This window comes from Scyliorhinus torazame, chromosome 11 (genome assembly GCF_047496885.1).
Source record: "Scyliorhinus torazame isolate Kashiwa2021f chromosome 11, sScyTor2.1, whole genome shotgun sequence".
Classification (NCBI taxonomy): domain Eukaryota; kingdom Metazoa; phylum Chordata; class Chondrichthyes; order Carcharhiniformes; family Scyliorhinidae; genus Scyliorhinus; species Scyliorhinus torazame.
The window spans coordinates 89,328,371-89,342,105 of NC_092717.1; the positions used below are offsets into that span (position 1 = coordinate 89,328,371).

Sequence of the window (13,735 nt, forward strand, 5' to 3'; positions counted from 1 at the left end):
CCATGTCCCTGATGATGCACCTTTTGTTCAAAAGTAAAACAAAAACTAATGGTTACGGCTACAGACTTGATGCTGTACAACTACATCATGCCTTCATTTAGTTCAAGGATTGGTATAGTTAGTTTATCTTCCTTACCCTAAAATTAGATTGGTTACAATGCAAATCCAGAAAACCTCCCTCCTGCTTAGTGTCTTCCTGCAGCTAGATTTTTAAAATTCTTCCAAATACGAAGGGATAAGATATTTTGGACTGGCCTGGGTAAAATAAAATTAGTCCTATGGTATCTTCAGTGTTCAAATTTAGTCTGAAGGATCCTTTATAATATTGGGCTTGACTTGATTCTATCAGGGAGACAGCAGTCGATAGATACATTGGCACTCAGGGTAAATATGACCTTCAGCACAGATATTTTTTCCCCTCTACAATAACATATTGCACATATCTTCAGGAGCATCAAATCTCTGATAAAGATATGATAAAATCTATAACTGATGCAAAATAATTAGACATCGTTATGATTTAAATGTAAAATAATAAGAGACTAAATGGTTTATGAAACATGTTGCTCTTAGAAGATTTTCAGCATTTCGCAACTAGAAAGCTGCATGAAATTTTAAAACAATAATAAATGCATGCTACAATTACCAAATGTTTTAAAACTCGCCATAGCAAACAAATGACAATACATTTTTTTTTACAAACCCTGCAATAGTACCTCTGCACCAAGTACATTTTTCCACAGTTCTTTATTACATCAAAATGATGTTTTTTTTAAAAATAAAGTTACACAATCTGTTCTTTTGGTGATAGATTTTTTTCCCACTTTCTCCCAGTTGACACTTTCCCTCAGTTCTAGCATTCATATCCTCTGCAGTGCTTCTAACTATAGTGCAGATTGCATCAGACTCTACCATGTGCAGCAGAGGAACACTGAAAAGCAAGGAAATTATTAGTAGAAACATGAGAGACTGCTTTATTTGGCTCAACTAAAAATAGAACCAAATGGCACAGCCTTGCCAGGGATCTGCAGGATGAGCAATCGAGAGGCTGAACACACGATAGAACTACCCCAGTTCTTGGATCGACAATCGACAGCTGAAAGGCTATTTTTTGCTATGGTTGACTAAATATGGTCAGGGAGGGAGCGATACTGGAGAGCTTGGTTGCCTGGCAGTGCATGTTTCAAATGCTTAGCTGGCTATAAAGCAAGAGCAGTTTCATTTTTTTTTCCCGAGTGTAAAATGTGTCCAGCAGCTTTGCGTGTATGGAAGCTCTGACCTCAGCAGCAGACCTGACCTCTGAAGGACCACAGTAGTCTCGAACAGATGTTCAACCCATACGTAAAGCCAGAAGTGAGAAGTGACGCAGTGCAGCGTCGAAGCAGACAGAAGATCCATCTTTCCAACTAATGTGCCGAACCTTTCTCAGCATCTCTTTCTCTCTCTCTCTCCCTGTCTTTATATCTACTTCTCAGCCTCTGCTAATCACCTGAACAACCACCCTGCAGTGTTCAACTTCAGGGCAAGCAAAAGGTATTTGTTTCCCAATAATACAGGCAGAGCTGTATAGTTCTTTTTTTTTTTTTAAAAAAAAGGAAAGCTGTTAAAGCTTGTGCAAATTGTCCATTTAATTTTTTCTAGGTGCATTAATAATGGAATCATTCTGTATTTTTTTTTACATCAGTGTCTAACTGATTTCTACCTTTCCCCAGCAAAAGATGGGTGATTTGACAGCAGCAAATAGTTTTGGATGAATGCGTGCATCCCTCCTTGTTAATTTGATCAGCTACAAAATGCTGCATGTTCCGAACAAACTTATTTTGCAATATGGAGTCATAAAGTCGTTATATGGGGAGGAAGTTGATATGGTGCTGTCAGTGGCAGTTCGCTATATGCATGTGCCCTGCAAATGTTCTCCCTGTTTAAGTGCAAATGTAAAACTGTAAATGTAATTGTACCAGATGAGTTCCGTTTAAGACAGATTTAAAAATGAGTTTCAACGTCCACTGTAACTGTAATCTTAAACAAATTTGTACTTTTAACAGAAGATTATGGGTTCATGCCTCCCTTTAGGTTTTGAGCTATAATTTGTTGTAGTTTTAAAATATCGGAGTTTAACTGCATGAAAACTAACAGATATGGCTACAAGAACAAGCTATTTTAAATACGCAGACTGCCTACTGGATTTTTTTTTTCCAATGCTGCAGTGGTTTTGATTTCCCTGCTAACTACAATTTGGGTTTGCTGAACCTCAACTTTAAAAAAAAAACCACCATGCTGCATGAATTTAATATCAATGCTTACCCCACCTTTTGTAAAACATCTTGAATACGATGCCATTGTCCAGACAAGTAGAAGACATTTAGGGGAAAAATACAGCTGAAAGCACTGTGCTACAGGCAAAGCACTCTGAACAGTTTAATGGTTGATAAATTTCAAGTGTGCCTGTGCTGCACATTTGAAATCCAGCTTCAACTTACATTTTTATTCTTTTCACATGATTATTTAAAAGAAGAGCTTTGCCTCTGAGGGAGAATTTGGTTGTGGAATTGGAGAAAGGGAAAAAAATCTTCAAGAACAATCTGTTCACTTCACATTTTTATGCACTGACATGGAAAGCCTGGAATAGATTTATGTCTCTCCCCAGTCCCAAAGAAGTGAGTGGAGAAAAAAAGTGCAACATTAAAGAAAATCAGAGTAAGCATCAAATCTCCACATATCTTGCTTGTAGCATAACTCCCAAACATAATTAACTTCTTATTCCATGTTATTGCTTCAAATATCACCAGCATTGAAATATTGGCTAGCGTCTAAAACATAGCATCAAGACTATGATAAACAGAGAGAGAAATCAGAAACTGACTAATTCAGTTACTCATATTAGCACCAAAAGATCAAAGTCTGAAGATTAAAAAAATTATTTTCTTTTAGAATTTAAGTTCTGCATTCAAACAAAAATATGTCAAAAATGAACCTAAAGAAGAAAAACAAGTCAACAATAATGATCAAAAGAAGCTTCTGTGTCCACAAACACAGGCCACATCTCATAAATGGAATTTTGAAGTGTTTTACAAAGGAACAACCTAATTCCTGCAGCAAATGGCACTCAAAGTTTGGATAAACCACTGAAAATGAACTTTGGCTGTTGACATTTGATTTTGAGTTCTGAAAGTCTAACTCCTACACCTGCAAATGTTTCAGGTAATTTAGAAAATTCCTTTGGGGCAAGTTATATCTTTTAAACCATCCTTTCTGTGCTATTTCTACCATGTTAAGTGTAGCTCTTTATTCCTCAAGATCGATCAATAATATTAAACAAGTGACTTAATTGTGCTTCAGCAAACAGGTGAATCTTATAACAAGATGCATTGCTTTTAAGCATCAGTATTCAAGACAGATGACCTGCAAGTGTCTTCCCTGCCTGGAACACATACTTCTTTATATGCCCATATGAACCTAAACAACTATGGAATGTAAAGAAGTATGTATTTCTGGTGGGCAATGAACAACCATGAAGAACACAAAGGCATTTAAAGTGGACCAAAACATTCAATGGAAAACATACAAGGCACTTGCATGGCTATTGTGTAAAGATCTACTCCAATGTTTGTTTTTCTTCCAAATTCAAAACACAATTTACATGTAAACAAACTTAGTTGAAAAGGAATAAAAGCCACAGATCACTACATTCGGTTTTATCCAACATCACTCATCCAAAGCACAATAAGAAAATGTGCATCTAAGCACCACACTTTAAACCAGCTGTTCATTATTTTGTACCCAGTACAAAAAGTACAAATTGGACAAATAATTAAGAGGAGCTAAAATTACAAAATATAAAAATGTATTTTATTGCATAGAATCATTCAAAATGAAATATCCTAAAATATTAAAAATTACATGTTTCAGCATGAAAAGCAGTAATACCAAACTGAAAACATTGAGCGCAATGTGCAGTCTCATTTAAAGTTGATTTAGCTACTGCATGTGAAACAAAAGAGCCAATCAACTTTTAATTTGAGCAGGAATTGAGCCGAAACACAATATGTAGTTTCAGTACCATCACCAGACTTCTGTAGAATATTCAATGCAATGAGAAAGAGGGTAAAACAGAGCTTGTACTATTAGCCAGCTGACAAACACACATATTGGGCATTCACATTAACTTGAGCACCTTGAATGTATGGACTCTGTACTCGATAGTCCTCTGAGCCTCTTAAATTGGTTTATTTCTTGATTGTTCAGTACAACCAAGGATTCTGTCCTTTCACTTACACTCCACACGGAAAAGCAAAATTTCAAAGGATGTAGCATATAATCACAAAAAGAAAACCAATACTCCTCAGTGGATAAAATGAAATTATTTTCAAGTTAAATTACAATCAAGGACTACAGTAATCTGTTTAACTTTCAATTTACTTCTAATATACTATTATATGTCAAAGATTAGTATTCCATTGGTATAGTACATTTAACAATGCTTGTGCTCAAGTTAAAAGTCATGAAAGATTGATAGTTCTTAAAAACACAAACTGTTGTGTAATATTCTACAAGCCTGGTAAATGTTTCAAATTAAAATGGAAGGTTTCTCAAATGCTCATCATAGCATCTGCAGATAACATTCAGCATTTTAACAGATTAATTACGAATATTTAGTTTTCCAGAGCTCATGAATTTATCAAAAAAGGACAAGTCCCAAAAATTCCAAAATGCAAAACAATATTTAAGCTGCGAGGAAAGCCATAGCCTTAATATAATAATGTTGATAACACAGTACTCTTTTCTCAACTTTTACACTGCAATTAAGATTTAGAATATCTGCAATCCTAATTTTTTGAAGATTGGTTGAATGTTGCAAAAGATTGACTCAGTGTATATATCGTCAATATTTCCCAATTTAACAAATTAAAATCCCTATCCATTCTTACGCATGGAAATTAATTATAATTTCCATAACTTTTTAAATCGCTGAAGTTTATAACTTACGAATGAGTTTACTACTGTTAACAATTTGCGGGATTCAAATATACGTAATCCCACAAGCCTTTACTGCCCTTCCAAAGTCACATTTTGTCCTTTCCTGAAGCTGAAAATGCAGTTTTGCATTTCACAAGAAACATTTGGAATTGTTGAGCGTTAATGCCAAATCCATTAAAATCCTAAGTGCTATACAGTATTTAAACCAAAAGATTTTAAAATGGTAAAATTTTCAATCAACCAAATTTTATTTTATTTCATTTTAGTAGCAATTTAGTTCAGCTGCAGAAGATTCTCCAAATTCTTTGAACATTATATTGTTCCTATTCATGGTTTTCAAAGCTGTTATTCACCAACTTTTGCTAATCCTCACTGAATGTTTCAATGGTTAAGCTCCATTAACAAAAAAGAACTGCACATCTAGCTTTTTGTCCTCCCTCCCTCCCCCACCACCTTTTTTGAACGGACAATGTAGACTTTTCCAGGCCAGGTCTGCCTGCCAACTAATTTGATTGTTCATAGCTTCTCAGATTACCAAAAAGAGAATGAACGTCTATTTGGACACCAACTGCTGCAATTGACACCATTTGAACCAAATGTCTAAATACCACTGTTACAGTACAATCAACTGTGAACAGAAAACACTAGGCTGTCAACATGGTAGATACTTCATAATCAAACTGTTCATTCATTTCCGTATGCTCTTCACTAACATACCCACATTAAGTATTACTTTAAGTTTATCAGATCAACCAGCAGAACATAACACTGCAAAAATATGTCAAGAATAAACAGAGCCGTGTCACAAGCCAACTTCTCTCAAATAGTTTAGCCACTACAGGTGTGAAAACCTAAGCACACTGGGTAAAGTGGAATAAACAAGGGCACGATAATATTCAACATATCTATGCAAGTACTGTAAGAAAAATTCAGTAAAATTTAAAGTCTCTAAAACACAAATTTTAAGAACATTTAAAGTAAAGAGAATTATCCTGAAAGTTTCCCTAACAGTTGCTTATTTGTGTAAGATGATGTGCACACTGGATAAAATATGTATACCAAATATAAAGCAAAATAATATTTTCGCAAACTAGTTCCAAAACATTAAACAGGACTGAATTTTGTGCTAAGATATTTATTGTTCATCTTTCTACATCTGTTCAGATCCTTCTACTTAATGGCAAGTTTGACATACTGTAAAGCTTCACAGATTTAATAAATAAAAGTACTATTTGTAGGAGCTTATTTCATCTATCAATGCAAAACAACTATGAATACAGTTAGTCTGATGTTGACAAAAAACTGTTTATATTTGATGAAGAAATATGCAACAGTTTCCACATTGCATCAGAAAAACAGTGCAAAATTGGATTTCCTTTATTGCAAGTGTACGAGAAACTGATATTCTCCTAGGTGCCTTTGACCACTTCGGTTGAAAAATATTTTCAGAATCTCCAAAGTGCTTTCTAGTGCACAAAGTCATGAGCTGTGGCAGAATTCAACTCAAAATGGCCTACAAAAATCTTTTTTTTTAGATATATAATCCCAAACATAGTTATAACTCCAGAATAGAATTTGAAAGACCACTGAATTACAAAAGTTGCAGAGAGTCAATGATTTTTGAATGACTGAACATGCCTATTTTGGGACAATTACTTCTTCAATAGCATTGTTTCAATCAAGAATCCAAAATGTAACATCTCTCAACCTGACCAGCTTGATTCATTCAACAGATACAGCAGAAGTCTGAACATTTGCTGACAGTTTTGCTACTCAAAGGATTTTCAGACGTCTGACTGACATGGTGAACAGATGTTGACATTGAAGTATTATATTGCATGTTCCAATGTCTCTTCATGCCCAGATATGGCCATTGCATTAAAGTGCTCTGCTCTTCAAACAGGCATTCACAGCAGTCTAAGCTGCCCAAGAACACTACCATAGTGGATATTAATAGCACCAATTTACAGCTGACTGTGTCACTGCTGTTCCAACTATAATGCACCTGTATCAACTGGCAGTGGTAGCAAGCCAAAGACTCTGAATTTTAAAATATGTACATTTCACCAGAACAGAAAAACACTGCGAAATATAACATCAGATAGTATGATCCACAAAGGATGTGACATATTTATGTATCCTTTCAAAACACCTGCTAAAATGAGCCAAAGAACCACCAAGAATAAGACTGCTTAAGGAAGACGGAATTTAAGGCCACGGTTATGTTTAGCCCCACAAACAGTTCCACTAAAGGGAGTGGGGTCAGAAGGGAACAGGAAAAAACAATTTAAAACAGAAAGTGGAGTTAAAGCCGAAGTTCAGCCATGACTGTTGAATCGCAGAGCAGCTTCGATCAACTGCATGGTCTACTTCTACGTCTTATATTCTTCAAATGGAATATTCACCGTTAGGCTGCAGTAGTATTAATCATGTACAATAGTTTGTAATAGTTGTTATAATTTTCAAGAACATCCATTAATTACATGAACACAAAATGTGGAACTGGATTATATGGACATTGAAATGGAATTGAAAGGGAAATAAATAATGTACATTTTCAGAAATAAAACCTTCTTTAAAAGGCTAATTAAAATATTTGAAAACAAATCCAGAGAAACCAGCATTCCAAGATAAGAAAATTAGAAGATTCAGCAGTGTTCATTATTGGAAATGGACCATTAAAACCACTGCCACCTCTGCTCCCACATAGGGAGAAATGTTTCAGGCATTTTGCCAATTCTTCAAAACCACTATCTTGTTACTCCTGTCCCTCCAAACAAGTCTTAAAATTTCTCCTTTCACTGTTGGTGGTCCCCATTACCATCTTGTATTCCAATGTAAGTTGTCGTAACTGCACCACAAAGTTTAAGAATGTCTAGATTCTTGCACTGCAGAAGACTTTACCTATTAGAAAACTTCCGAGCTTCCTCTGCCTCCCCACCTTATATTTCGAATTTGTTAAAAACAATTTTGAACATTTGATTTTTATGATTCTTCACAAAATGTGTCATCTAGCTTTTTCAAACATAAATTTTGAATGCTGTAAGAGTGTTAAAAACAATGGAGCTCAAGATTTTTTCTTTAGTGTAACTTGAATCTCTTTTAGAGCATATTTGGAAGCTAAAATTTTAACAGTAATACTTGTTGCTTTTATGTTTCAATTTCCATCCTACATAGAATTAGGGAAACAAATAATGTGCATTTTCAGAAAAACAAACTCCTTTAAAAGACAAATTAAAATATTTGAAAACAAATTCAGAGAAACCAACATTCAAAAGTAAGAAAATTAGAAATTCAGCACTGTTCATTATTACCAAGTTGCTGTGAAAAGATTTCACATTTTTAGTGAAATGGGTGGAAATGCAAGAAAAATCAAATAGAAAAAAGCTTAATAGAACTGTTGCTTTTCTGGAGAGATTTTATGCTTTTCTTGGCCAACATCTCACGAGCCAATGCTTTGCTAAAGCTGGTAAAATGGAACCAAATCAACTTTTCAATGGATTTGGTCCCCTTCAACCAGCTGTAGCTATGCATTGATCACAACTCGGAGGAGGAGAGAAAGCAATATCCGTTCACTGCCATTACCACTGGTACAATACCAGTTCATCAACCAAAATGCCTTGGTTAGCTAATGCATTATATCATGGACATCATTTTCAAAGATTTGACTTTGATATAAAGATACAAATCAAACCACTTGTACAACAGATAACTCCAAATCCAATGTTATGTCAGTGAATTTCACTAGAATTGGTACCTGTATATATATATCTGTTTATCCTGAAAAAACACTACAGCGGCATTGTATTTTAACTGAAATGAACAATGGTGTTAAAAGTTAATGATGTAAAATGATTTCATGAAATGCTATTGTGTGAACAATTCAACCATTTTTGCTGCATTCCATTAAATAAAAAAGGAAACTAAAACCTCATCTTGAAATGTTCAGAATGCACAATTAAAAAGGCACTGGAATATTTATCGCTGTTATTGAGAACTATGTAAATCATGACACTGCTTCTAAAAGATTAAACCCAAGAGAGAAGGCTATAATGGCTGTTTGACGTGAAGAGTGACTGAGAGTTAACACATGCTGAGAGGGTGTGCAACAAAATAACAGACAAATTCAAGTACAACACAGGGGAGCTGAAACATCTTTTATGCAGTATGCCACATTTTAGATCAAAAGCAAACTGCTGGCACAGTAACTTTTGAAAACAATGCATCGGGCATATAACGTTTTGATTGCTCCAATAGCTCTTCGGCTTTATGAATATAGCCACATAGTTTGCAAAAACATCTGACTGGATTCAGGAAAAAAAATCTGTTGATAACATATTTGATTCCAAGTATATTTAAATATCAGCACTAAAATATTCATGAATTTAAGACGGCATTCAGGACTAACTACAGATTGTGATTTAGAAAATCTGCCTTTCATTTGAAAAATTATACATATGACGTACATAAATATTATACAGCTTAAAGATCAATTTGAAATCATGGTCCCATTATTGTCATATTCAATCTTCCTGTAATCTCCTCTTCCCAAAAATTATACAATGCATTAAATTTAAAATGCTGCTCTTTTCTCCAGATTTCAAATCTTGAAACAGTGTATTCAGGCAGAGTAAAAGAAAAACAAAGGCAAATTGTTCAGTTCACAAGTCTGGAATCGGAGATGGTAGCTCAAATGTATTCCGGCGAATTTATTTGTGATTCTACAGCAGTACCCTTGAACATCCTTTTGTCACCTTCATAGAGGTACTCTCATATCTGCAATGCAGTTACAGCTACTGACTGACACGAGTTGAACAGTGCAGTCATTACTCAGGATAGGAACTAAATTCAGCACATCAGGGAATTAGATGAGTAGCAAATGCAAGTAGGAGGGAAAACAGTGGGTTTGAGAATTAATGTTATCCAAGATTTCAACTAAAAAGGTAAAATAACTGAGTTCATTATTGCACAAATTAGTCTGCAAATTTAGGCGAAGGGGAAATACACTGAGCTATAAATCACAAACTTGCTGGTCAATTTATGATGCTCAGCTCTTTGCATCTCACAAGCAACCACTAGCCCTCAAATTTTCTGGATTTGTACAGTAAACTCAAATTAACATCACCACAGAAAGTTATGGCTTGCATAAAATAGCATAAGTACCATTTTAATGATATAATTATTCATTAAATATTAATGAACTTCTAAGGCCAAGAAAAGCAATTTGTGCTTGTTTTTTTTAAGAGTTGGTTTTCAATCATTAGTTTTTTCTGTCTCTATCTTTCTGCATTTGGTTTGCTTCTCTAATGCACCTTCTTCAGTCATCCCTCTATTTCTTTCAATCTATAAATCTCATTGACAAAAGAAAGGCAATTTTTCCAATCTTTCACTAAGGTCCCAGATGCCCCCATGCCCTCACCATGCCATTATTAGCTCACACTTCCAATAATTAAAAAAGGACAAAAATTTGTTTGTGCCAATTGGTGTCAGAAAGAGTGTAACGAATTCATAAACTGTAAGATGCCTCCTTCTAGCATAATTTGACCCATTAAGTAGCTACAATAGTTATATACAATTTTAAAGCTTGCATGTATGGGCAGGCTTCTTCTGCTTTGAAGGCATTGCATTTTCATAATACACCAATAAAGTGTTTATAAGGTTTGTACAACCTATTCCAGTTATCATTAAATTGACTGACTGGCTCAATTAGTACATTCCACATGTACATAATATACATGCAAAGGATGAAGTGGCAAGCTAAACAGATGACAGCAATTAAAAAGGAAACATTTAGCAATATAATAAAGTTTCTGTACAATTAACTGTAAGATCAATTTGATGAAGAATGCTAATAGCATTATAGATATTCAAAAAGTGCGATAAGTACCAACGATACACCGATTAGTATGTAAAATAATGAAATCAGTATCAGGTATGCATCTGAAGGGCACCATATAATACTAACTCAATTAAACAGCAACCAATATGGATTTTGAAAGGGAAGATAATGCCTACCAATCTCCTAGATAAAATGCGTCAACTGCGGCAAGTTCTATGATCTGGTATAGCTAGATTTCCTAAAGGTGTCTGACACAGGTGCAGACAAGAGTGAATCTCTCAATTTGGGGAATTCAGGTTATTAAGAAATTGGCACAAGATAGAAAACAACTGACATTTGAACTTGCATATTTGTTTGGCAGTAAAGTAGGGTTCCCCAGGAATCAGTGTTGAGATCATTTTTGTTTCAAGTGTTTTAGATTCAGAAGGTCAATGCACATTGGTTAATTTTGAGAACAATGCCAAACTAGGAGGACCAGTGGAATCGGAGAAGGAAGTTCAAAAATTACAGAATGCGTCTGTCAAAATAAAATGAACAGACCAATGGCAAATAACATCAAACCACGATATATAAAGGACTAAACAGAAAGAAAGGAAATTACATTTGTGCAGTGCTTTTCACAAATTCAGCATGTCCAAAAGCACATCATAGTCAACCAGTATTTTTTATGCGTAGTCACTGTTATAATGTAGGCAAACAGCATTCAGCTTGCACAGATTTACAACCAAATAAACTGTATTACTGATATTCATCGGAAGATAAATGTTGGACAAGACACAGAAAATTGCCCCGTTCTTCAAATAGTACCATGCAATCTTTTATCTGTCAACCAGAAAAGGCAGACTGGGGTTCTGTTTAACATCAGATCTGAAAGGCGCATTGAAGTATGGACCTGTATGCGGAGCTCATCTCTGGAGTGGGGCTTAAACCTTTGACCTTCTGGCTATAGAGGTATCACTGAGCCACGGATAACTTCTATAAAAGAGCACTAACAGCATAACAGAAATTCAGACACATGTTCCCATAGTAATGCAACAGCCTGCAAAGAACTACACAGGCCTTGCTCTGTGATAAATTAAGTGTGCCCAGGACTGGCAAAAAATTCAAAGGAACCGTGCACTAGAAAAAGCGGGATGTGCACGAGAGCTAAATCTTAATGGGAACATTGGGGATATGCACATGCAAGACAGAACAGCCCCAAAAAAATGGGATTGGCTTTGACTGGAGAGATCCTGATGGCATGAAGAATGATGAAAAATAGCATGAACGATGTTGAAATAGTCAATATCAAAGTTGAGTTTTACAAGATGCAGGGCTCAACATGTCCAACCAATATAAAACAGTAATCATCAAAATCAAGAGAATATTGAACAATAAAAAGAACTTAAGTCAAGCATAGGACAGCAGCTGATGTGTTTATAACTGCTAGCTGCAATCCTGGATACTATAATGGCACTCAGGAGGTAGCCTATAAATGAATCAAATTGTATTTCCTCATTCTGAACTTTTACTCTGTTCTTTCAATTGATTTGGTTTCCTTCGTACAATTCAAGAGCCATTTGTTGGAATTACACAATATTCATCTCAATCCATTACTCCTATGATAACTGAATTTGAATACCACAAACAGCAGGAATAGAGGGTGCAGGCAGCAAAACAAACCCTTCAATACCAGCATCGGTGCACAATTGGTTTCAAATAAATAATGCCAATGTTATGTTCAGTATTAAGTTCTAACTGTAACTAACAGAGTAAAATGGTACAGAAAGTCATGCAGATAAACTGTAGCACAATTTACATTAGTAAAAAAATATTTTTAGGAACTACAGAGAGTGTATATTAAGGGTAAAAGCAAATTACTGCGGATGCTGGAATCTGAAACCAAAGAGAAAATGCTGGAAAATCTCAGCAGGTCTGGCAGCACCTGTAGGGAGAGCAAAGAGCTAATGTTTCGAGTCCAGATGACTCTTTGTCAAAGCTAAAAGACAGAAAAAGAGAGAAATATTTCCCACTTTCTCTGTCTTTTAGCTTTGACAAAGGGTCACCTGGACTCGAAACATTAGCTCTTTTCTCTCCCTATAGATGCTGCCAGACCTGCTGAGATTTTCCAGCATTTTGTCTTTGGTGTAGATTATGGGGATCACCGGTTTAAACTAATAAATGACAAATTTACGAACTGTATCAAGAAAAAGTGATGAACACCCAGAATGTCCTCCCCTAGGGTAGAAGAATGACAAGACACTTAATTATCATTTAAGAAACAATTGAATGTTACAATGAAGAGAATTTAGTAATTTTCTAGATGGATGAGCCCAGATGGACTGAATGGCCTCTCACACTCATGATTATCCTGTGTGCTTAACAACACTGCACGGACCAAGAAACTGAATCTTGAATAATGAATAACTCAGTTGGACAAGAATGACAACCAATGACAGGCCTTCAACGAGCACAGAGGAGAAATGATGGACGACATTACAAAAGGAACAAAAATATCACTTTCTCTAAAATCAAAAGGAACATTTTTGGTAATGAATCGAGACAGGGGACAAAAAAGATAGACCTGCAGAAGGCGGGCGGAGGGCAGGGGACCGGGCGAGGGGGACACAAAAAAAAATACTCTCCCATAACTTACCTTGAACTAAATTTTCTCTTAACATCGAATCAACAGCAAACTCGCAGCTAATCGACAGCTAGCTCAAGTTAAAAAATGGATTTCAACCAGCTTGACAAACTAATATGGAGGTAACAGATGCTAAAGCACTGGGGCATAAAGTTCATTCAGCTTTCCTATTGCTCCTTTACTCAAGTGAAAGGTGCTCTTCCATCACCTCACGTTCACATTTTTGTTCAGGCAATCTTCTACTTGCACTTACTTTCTCAAGTATTATTTTGCTATCACTATTTCTTTTAGGAATC

At 35.4% G+C, this 13,735-nt stretch overlaps 1 protein-coding gene and 1 long non-coding RNA gene across 4 annotated transcripts in view; one reads left to right on the forward strand and one right to left on the reverse strand.

The window, feature by feature from the left end:
• mib1 (MIB E3 ubiquitin protein ligase 1) overlaps window positions 1-13,735 on the reverse strand; it is a 220,688-nt gene that overhangs the window by 82,869 nt on the left and 124,084 nt on the right. The gene's annotated exons all lie outside the window — the stretch shown is intronic.
• On the forward strand, window positions 1,288-9,030 carry LOC140385369 (uncharacterized). Of its 2 annotated transcripts, none has more exons than XR_011933344.1 (2): window positions 1,288-1,533; window positions 1,713-9,030. It is a non-coding gene; the product is annotated as an uncharacterized lncRNA (long non-coding RNA). The 2 variants fall into 2 exon arrangements; XR_011933345.1 differs by having other exon boundaries at window positions 2,932-9,030.